The sequence below is a fragment of the Phocoena phocoena genome, chromosome 8 (genome assembly GCF_963924675.1).
Source record: "Phocoena phocoena chromosome 8, mPhoPho1.1, whole genome shotgun sequence".
NCBI classification, from domain to species: domain Eukaryota; kingdom Metazoa; phylum Chordata; class Mammalia; order Artiodactyla; family Phocoenidae; genus Phocoena; species Phocoena phocoena.
In genome coordinates, this window is record NC_089226.1 from 98,763,335 (window position 1) to 98,772,792 (window position 9,458).

The following is a 9,458-nucleotide window of genomic DNA, read 5'->3' on the forward strand; positions in this document are numbered from 1 at the left end:
AAACATCAAGCAGTTGATACGTGAGAAGTGAAATTAATCACCGCTCCCTTCCCACCCACACACATCCGCTCACACCAGTTAGCTCAGGCCATTCCCATCTTAAGAAGTACATTAACACAGGCTTTTAAACTTTTGCTGCATCTAATTACAGAACATCTGAATAGAACAGGGATCCAGAGGTGAACTGAATTATTGAAAAAACAGAAGCAATGGGGGCACAAAAATCTATTGTGTGAATTCATAATAGAACCACCAAACTTAAGGATGACGAGAAATGCAAGCATTTAATTCAGAAGACAAATATCCCTTCTCAAGGCCCCTGGAAAAAAAGTTTTTCCTTTAAACCTTCTGTAAGTTTTGGTTATTGTGTTAGACCAAGGTCAAAGGCATAAAACAGAGTGCAGGAACTCTAAAAAGAGATATACTTATTCAGGTTAAAGTTTAAACAATTTATCTACTGAAACATACATACACAAGGTGGCTTATTGTTTTCTACCAAAGTTGTCCTAACACTTTAACAGAAGGAGATGGAGAATACAAAAGTACACAATCTGTGAGGATGGGAATGAGAGTGGGCGCAGAAGGATCGGGGTTAGAAGGATTTCATACTGGGTCACCTGACTCTTGGTCCAGTGCCTTGTGCTTTCAATTACAACCTTCTTTGAGACGTTATTAAAAATATTGAAACAGGGCTTCCCTGGTGGCACAGTGGTTGAGAGTCCGCCTGCCGATGCAGGGGACACGGGTTCGTTCCCCGGTCTGGGAAGATCCCACATGCCGCGGAGCGTCTGGGCCCGTGAGCCATGGCCGCTGAGCCTGCGCGTCCGGAGCCTGTGCTCCGCAACGGGAGGGGCCACAACAGCGAGAGGCCCGCGTACCAGAAAAAAAAAAAAAAAAAATATTGAAACATCCTTTGTCAGCATTAGACACTTTAACTTTCAGACTCACGGATCAAAGAAACGAAAGGCTGTGCCTTCCAGTTGACAACTATTATTCAATGAAGATGTAGTCCTTACACCACGTTTTAATAACAAATGGAAAATTTCTTCCAATTAAAATAGGGAGACGGAAAGTCAGTGCACTCAATTTATGCTTTGATCTTCTGCTTTAAACCGTGTCGGGAAACTAATGCAGGAAAGAGTTTAAACACCCCAGGGTGTTGTTCACTAAATATAAGGTTATTTTTCTGAGTGAGACATTTCAAAGGGCTGCTTTTTTCTACCACTTTTCCTAACAGCAGAAGTAACCACTGTTCTTGGAGAAGAAAGAACTGAAATCTGCCAAACCTCAAAAGTTGAGGTGGCATCTAGGTCTGGGGGGAAGATTTATCCCTTAGTTACCTGCCTACTTCCTACTCACACTTAAAGACTGGGAATTGAGCTTGTTGAGTATTTTCCAGAGAGTATGTTTCACTTCTTTGTTCCTAAGACTGTAGATCAAGCATGGGAATCACCACCGTGTAAAACACAGATGCTATTTTGTCCATGTCCATGGACTGGGTGGAGCTGGGCTGTAAGTACATGAAGATGATTGTTCCATAGAAAATGGAGATGGCCGTGAGATGGGACGCACAGGTGGAGAAGGTTTTCTTCCTTCCTTCCGCAGAATGCCTCCGTCAAACAGCAATGTATATGAAGAAGTAAGAGATGAGGATGACCAGGAGGGTGAAAAAGACATTGAAGCCCACGACAAAGAAGGCCACCAGCTTGCTCACGCATGTGTTGGAGCACGAGAGAGCCAGGAGTGGAGGGACTTCGCAGAAAAAGTGATTCATCTCATTTGAACCACAGAAGGAGAGTCTGAAGGTGTCTGCTGAGTGGATGCAGGCATCGAGGAAGCCACAGGCATTGAGGAAGCCACAGACATAGGAGCCCATCCTCAGGAGGGCATACACACCTGCTATCGTGGTGGTGGTGTAATGAAGGGGCCTACACAGCACTGCATGGGGGTCACAGGCCGTGGAGGCCAGGAGGTAGCACTTGACAGTGGCAAAACCCACAAAGAAGAAGGACTGAAGAGCACATCCATTGTGGGAGATGAGTTTGTTTCCTGAGTGCGGTGCAGCCACCGTCTGGGGAGCTACGGCTGAGGAGTGACCCGGATCGACAAAGGAAAGGTTGCTGAGGAAGAAGTACATTGGAGTGTGGAGGTGGGAGTCTCAGTAGATGACCAGCACCATCCTCCCGATTCCCAACCAAAGTGATGAGGTAGATGAACAAAAATACCAGGAGGAGGGGAACCTGGAGGTTGGGGTCATCTGCGATTCCCAAGAGGATGAACTCTGCTGTTTCTGTGCTATTCTCCACTGAGGTTAACTTCGATTTAGCCTGGCAATGAAAGGAGAGGAGCCAGTGAAACAGATGAAACAGATGAAAGTATAGAGGGATGATATAAAAATAGAAAACCAATATATATTGAGAAAGTACTCTGTGTAAGGCACCTGCTAGACCCTTCTATTACATTACAGCATTTAATCCTGTCAGATAAGTACTATTATGCCTACTTTCTCGGGAGCTTAACATTGACGAGAATAACCTAATTAGTTGGGGTCAGAGTTAAATTCACATCCTTATACTTCTGAACCCAATGTCCGTACGCTCAGAGCTTGAATTATTCTACCTGTTTACATCATATGAAACAAAATATGATATGTCTCGTAGCCTAGCTTTTAAGATTTTGTTTATTCCGTTTTTAAAAAATCAAAAAGAGAACAGTATGAAGTAAAAAGTATAAATCCCTCATTCCTTGTTTTTTTATTCCACTCCTAAGTGTATAACCTCCACAGAGATTTCCTGTATGCCAATAGAATTATATGGTACCAAGCATAGTAAGAGCTTACTGTATGCCAGGCACTGCTCCAAGAGCTTTACTTGAAATTAACTTATTTAATCCTCAAACCAACTCTTTGGGGTTGATCATATTATTTTCCTCATTTTACACAAGGAGAAACTGTATAAATGTGTAAACTGTGCAAAATATACCCAAGGAGTATATATGATAATACTCTTATTTCAAAATGTTCACCTTTTTCAACAATGCTCCATGATATAAAATATGCAAATAGAGCATTTTGCTTTTTACTTAGATTATTTCCAGTTGTCAGTATATTTTATACTTGGTCTCTTTTTTCTGGCTACTGTCTGCTCCTAAAATCTAGTAGCTTTTAGATGAAGACTGGAGAGCTATTATGATGAAATAATAGTAATAATAATAAGGTGAAGAAGAAGGAGGGGGTGTAGGAGGAGGAAGGGGGGAGGAGGAAGAAGAGGAAGAAGGAGAAGAAAAAAGAGAAGAAGAAGGAGAAGAAGAGAAGAAGAGAAAAATATCGCCCAAAGTCACGTAACTGGTAAGTCTTGAAAGTGGAATTAAAACCTTGGTGTCTCTGATATCAAATCCAAAGCTTTTAACTACAATTTTAATGTCTTTAGAAGTTTATCCCTCAACAGTAATTCAATTGTATTTTATCTTTATATATTTAAATTGAGATTATACCTCTCCACTTCCTATCAGAAGTCTTTGTTATTGATCCTGATTACAATTAAGTTCTCCCTTCTCTGCTCTCCCAAAGCACTTGAGACTTGAGTGATTCACACAATTAGCTGAGCAACCACCCAGCCTACCATGACCCCTTGATCACATACCTAAATATTGGTGAATTAATTAGAACATCAATAGCAAAGTGTTTAAACATTTTTCATGCTAACTAACCCCACCACAAACAGCTTCTTGTTCTCTTGTCTAGCTGGGTCCACCTTTTCTGCCAACATATTAGCTAAGGCTCGTAGTATTAAAAATATTCAGAATTAACAGTGAGACTGGGGCTGGGCAGGTCTGGAGAAAGACTTGCGTCCTAATTCTAGTGACCTGTCTCTCTCTCCTATTGTTTTCCCTCAGTCTGATGTGCCTTATAGGTTTTTCCTGTCCCCGGTGGCAGAACGGGTGACAACAGGCTCTGACAGAGGAAGAGAGAAAGGGGAAAAAGAAGGGATTTAAGGGAGAAAAGGCTTCAGCTCTGCCTGACCTTGGTTATCTGCAACTGCAGTGATCAGATTGGTAAGGAGCCTTTTTTATACCACAAATGGAGACAGCCCAGCCTGTTGTGTTCAGATGACGATTACACACACGAGTGTCGCAGCTGGTATCACAAGACTGGCTCAGCCAGTTTGGAAATGCTATTGGTCAGGAACCATGATAAAACTCCAGTCCTGGTTTCCATTTTCCACCTTTATAAACAGTGCTCCAGGGAATACCCCTGTAGATGTCCTCTCATGCCCCTTTCTTTTCCCTGATAAATTCCTAGAATTTTATATTTTTATCCTTCTTTTGCTTATTGACAGATTTCCATTCAGTAATGTGTCAATTAACCTTCCAACCAGCAGCACTTCCATTACATTTAGCCAGTCCTTCTTTTTTCTTTTTTTCCTTTCGACTTTTGTCATGTGTGTGTACCCTATAATTTAGCAGACACAGTATCCTATCATCTATGACAGGCAGTTTCCTGATATTATATATTAGGAACCTGGGGCCTCTTAACTGCCATATCTGTACAAAGCCCCAGAGCAGGACCCATCAACCTCATCACTGTTAACATCACGTGCTGGATTAAAAAAAGAATGAAATAACGCCATCTGCAGCAACACGGATGGACCTAGAGCTTGTCATACTGAGTGAAGAAAGTCAGACAGAAAAAGACAAATATCACATGGTATCGCTTATACGTGGACTCTTTAAAAATGGTACAAATGAACTTATTTACAAAACAGAATTAGAGTCACAAATGTAGAAAGCAAACTGTTGGTTACCGAGGGGGAAACACGGAGGGGGAGGGATAAATTGGGAGATTGGGATTGACATATACATGCTACTATATATAAAATAGATAAGTAAATAAGGACCTACTGTATAACAGGGAACTCTATTCAATACTCTGTAATGACCTATATGAGAAAAGAACTTAAAAAAGAGTGGATATATGTATATGTATAACTGATTCACTTTGCTGTACAGCAGAAACTAGCACAACATTGTAAATCAACTCTACTCCAATAAAAATTAATTTAAAAAAAAGCATTATGGGCTGGACAGTTCTTTGGTTGCAGGCGGGGGTGAGGCAGGGGAAAGGCTGTCCAGTGCATTGTAGGAGCTTTAGCAGTATCCCTGGTCTCTATCCACTAGATGCCAGGAGCATACTCCCTTCCCCAGCTGTGACAAACAACAATGTCTCCAGATACTGCCAAATGTCCCAGACGTCCACAGGGTCATCCCTGGTGGAGAACCACCACTGTTCTAGAGATTATGAAACTCTATTTGTGTTCACGTTTACTAAGTCACAATTCCATGAGTTATGTATATTATATATTTTACAGCATACACATATATTACAGACCCATACTCATGTGTAGATGTATATATATGAAGAAGCTGAGACTTGGTGAGATAAAGCAGTTAGTTCAAGATCTAGCACTCCAGCCAAATATTGCTGCTCATTGGTGGGGGCGTCTAGGAAGGGAAAACTGCTTGCCAAGTACTGTGGTCCTTCAACTAAAGAGATACTCACCTTCCTATTTCATAAACCAACCTCTTCCCCAACACAAGGTAGGGTAAATGACGCAGAAAAACTCCAAAAATGAAAGGCAGCTGACTTCTGAATTCTATTCCAAAACACCTTCTCAAATGCTTATTTAATCCATTTTCACAGTTAATACTGACCACCCAATTATACGTACCTAAGCTGTTGGTCTGATTTCTAACAGTTATCACGCACTCCCTATATTGAATTGCCCCAGACTGCCATCTTCATATATTATCAATTAACATTCAAAGTATTTCTATGTTCTCTTGATGGACAACACTTTCTATTATGCATTGTGTCACTATTAATAAATGTGTCTGGATCCAGAGCAGCAAAGAGAATTTGGAGTCAGGGCAGAGAGAGGAAAGCTTTGCTTTGCCCGGCACCATCCCTGAAGGCCTGAATCTAAATCCCATTGCTGCCACTGCTGCTGTGTTCCCTCCCACCAAAGTCCTACAAAGGCCAAGCTTTTCTGCATAGGCCTAAAATAAATATCAGAAGGAGCCTTGAAAAAGTAAAGGCATTTAAAGAAAATATTTAAAGGTAGCCTGTGATCAACTGCTTTATTTAATAAATAACAAATATGAGGGAATTCCCTGGCGGTCCAGTGGTTAAGACTATGCACTTTTACTGCCGAGGGCCCGGGTTCGATCCCTGGTCAGGGAATTAAGATCCCAGAAGCCGTGTGGCGTGGCTAAATAAATAAATAACAAATAAGAAGGTGTGTTGAAAACCATTAAAACTTCAAGGATTAAGGGATTATAAAAGCAGAAACCACCAAGACAGATAATCTGAAAATAAAAGTGTTATCAAAATTGTTTCTAAAGGTGTTTGAAGAATCACCCTCAGCCATCACATCCCATTGGGGGATTTCCAAAAGAAGATTCTCAATGGAAAACCATAAGACTAAATTCCACGAAAAAAGAGACAATAAAGGATTAAGGATGATAAAATATGAGAAAATCTAGCCACTGTGTGGTCTATGGTGGGTGCTCAATACAAACTAATTTATCTTTTCATTAAACTATCCGTCAATCAATAGAAAACAAACTTATGGTTACCAAAGGGGAAACAACAGATATTTTGTATCTGTTAATCTGTTTGGGATTAACAGATACAAAATATAAAATATTTATCTCTATATAAAATAGATAAATGACAAGGTCATATATATTTATATATTATATATACATATAATATATATATTTTATATATAATATATGTATCTATAACTGAATCACTTTGCTGTATACCAGAAACTAGCACAGCATTGTAAATCAACTATACTTCAACAAAAAAATATTTTGAAAAACTATTGGTCAATCATATGAACTTGAGTCCCAGATTTTATTAACACCAGCTGGTAGCAGCATTCTACCTAGATATGACTATGTCAGTTTCTGTTTAAGAAAATATGACCCAAAAATTACCTAGGAGAGGTTCATTGTCTCAGTTTTTCATGTGGCACAGAAAAGTGGGGAAAATGGAATTGAGTCCTTTTTTTATACCTACTTCTGAGCCCCTTTCTCCTAAAAAAAACCCCATTATTTTTACCCACAGTACGAAGAATTAAAAAAAAAAAAAGTCAGGGAAAACATACCTAGTTCCTTGGGAATTCTGAGACCTTAATTCAGAACTGCCTTCAACTACGGGGGTTTTTGAAGCCTGCAACGGAAAAGAAAAGCTGTTCAGTCTCAGAAGACCTCAGATTTCAAAGCGTAAAAGATTTCCTGAGGCTACGAAGTAAGTGTAAAAGCAGTTCAGCTACGGTTGCAGGTTGTTTCAGAGCTTGAGATGTACCAAACTGTATGAGAGGCCTGGAATCCGCCAGAAGCTGGCATCTATGTAAATGTGGGAGCCTCTGGAGGGACTCAACCCCAATCCAGGGCTCAGTAACATGCAAACAAGTAATCAGAACATCACTTTCTTAGATTCCATATATATGTGTTAGCATACGGTATTTGTTTTTCTCTTTCTGACTTACTGCACTCTGTATGACAGACTCTAGGTCCATCCACCTCACTACAAATAACTCAGTTTCGTTTCTTTTTATGGCTGAGTAATATTGCATTGTATATACGTGCCACATCTTCTTTATCCATTCATCTGTCGATGGACACTTAGGTTGCTTCCATGTCCTGGCTATTGTACATAGAGCTGCAATGAACACTGTGGTACATGACTCTTTTTGAATTATGCTTTTCTCAGGGTATATGCCCAGTAGTGGGATTGCTGGGTCTTATGGTAGTTCTAATTTTAGTTTTTTAAGGAACCTCCATACTGTTCTCCATAGTGGCTGTATCAATTTACATTCCCACCTAGGGGCAAGACGGGAATAAAAATGCAGACCTACTAGAGAATGGACTTGAGGATATGAGGAGGGGGAAGGGTAAGCTGGGAGAAAGTGAGAGAGTGGCATGGACATACATATACACTACCAAATGTAAAATAGATACCTAGTGGGAAGCAGCCACATAGCACAGGGAGATCTGCTCGGTGCTTTGTGACCACCCAGAGGGGTGGGATAGGGAGGGTGAGAGGGAGGGAGACGCAACAGGGAAGAGATATGGGGATATATGTATATGTATAACTGTTTCATTTTGTTTTAAAGCAGAAACTAACACACCATTGTAAAGCAATTATACGCCAATAAAGATGTTTAAAAAAAAGGACAACTAAGAAAAAAACCAAAAAAAGCCCCCCAAAAAACCCCACCACTTTCCTGAGGGAATGAAACATTATTGTGATGTGGAAAGGCTTAAAGGCCCAGGGGGAGCTCCAGGCCTTCAAGCAAGGGCTAAAATGATTGGTGATCAAGTTCCATCAAAAATGCCTTCAAAGGAGCTGCAGGGTCCAGCCATCCCCACTCAGCCTATAGAAGACGTCCTGTGAGAATTTGGAATTTGGTACTTTCTCTAAGACTAAACGGGGAGAAATTTTCATTTTAATTTCATTTTTATTTAAAATTTAAAAATTTCTAATTTTCATTTTAATTTCATCTATATTTAAAATTAGAAATTAAAATTTCTAATTTTATTTTATTTATTTATTTATTTTGTGGTACACGGGCCTCTCATTGTTGTGGCCTCTCCTGTTGCAGAGCACAGGCTCCAGACGCGCAGGCTCAGCGGCCATGGCTCACGGGCCCAGCAGCTCCGCGGCATGTGGGATCTTCCCGGACCGGGGCACGAATCCGCGTCCCCTGCATCGGCAGGTGGACTCCCAACCACTGCGCCACCAGGGAAGCCCAAAATTTCTAATTTTAAATACAGATGATAGACTTCATCAAAATTTCCATTTGCCTAAATCCATCTCTAAGGAACCTCAAGTTACAAGGACTTTTATGGATCAAAACAGTTTCATGAAATTTTTTTCCAATCAACTTGATTTTAAATGAGCTTTAGCATGGAGCTTACAGGAAGCAGTCTTCTCTTCCAGCCCCTACTGAATGATCACATATTGGATGCTTCCTGTGTTTCAGCCCTTGCTAAGTACTATATGAGTGTGTTTTTTCACTTACTGTTCACCCAACTCTACGAGAAATGTATTGATATTATCTTTCCAGTTTTACAGTTGTGAAAACTTCAGTATATACTTAACACCCTAATCTTGGTTTCTAATAATAATCTCCAATAAAAGGAACTCCTTGGAGAACTGACTGATTCCAAGACTAGAGCAAGGGATACAATACACAAACTTGGAGCAGCTTGTCACTCCAGGAAGTAAGGAGATGCTCAAGTCTGTCTGACTTAAAGTCTACATAGTTTTACACCGTGCTCTACTGCTCCTTTTGGGAATCAGTGTAGAAGAACAGGGCTGCTCTCAGAATCCAGAAAAGGGTCCTGCTTCCCACAAGGACTCACAAATGCATGTTCCAATAGAGTCA

At 40.5% G+C, this 9,458-nt stretch overlaps 1 non-coding gene and 1 pseudogene across 1 annotated transcript; one reads left to right on the forward strand and one right to left on the reverse strand.

Moving 5' to 3' along the window:
* Positions 1-1,344: 1,344 nt before the first annotated feature.
* LOC136127019 (olfactory receptor 5B21-like) lies at positions 1,345-3,767 on the reverse strand (annotated as a pseudogene).
* Positions 3,768-6,165: 2,398 nt separating this feature from the next.
* On the forward strand, positions 6,166-6,238 carry TRNAK-UUU (transfer RNA lysine (anticodon UUU)). Its single transcript has one exon. It is a non-coding gene; the product is annotated as a tRNA-Lys (tRNA).
* The last annotated feature ends 3,220 nt before the right edge of the window (positions 6,239-9,458 follow it).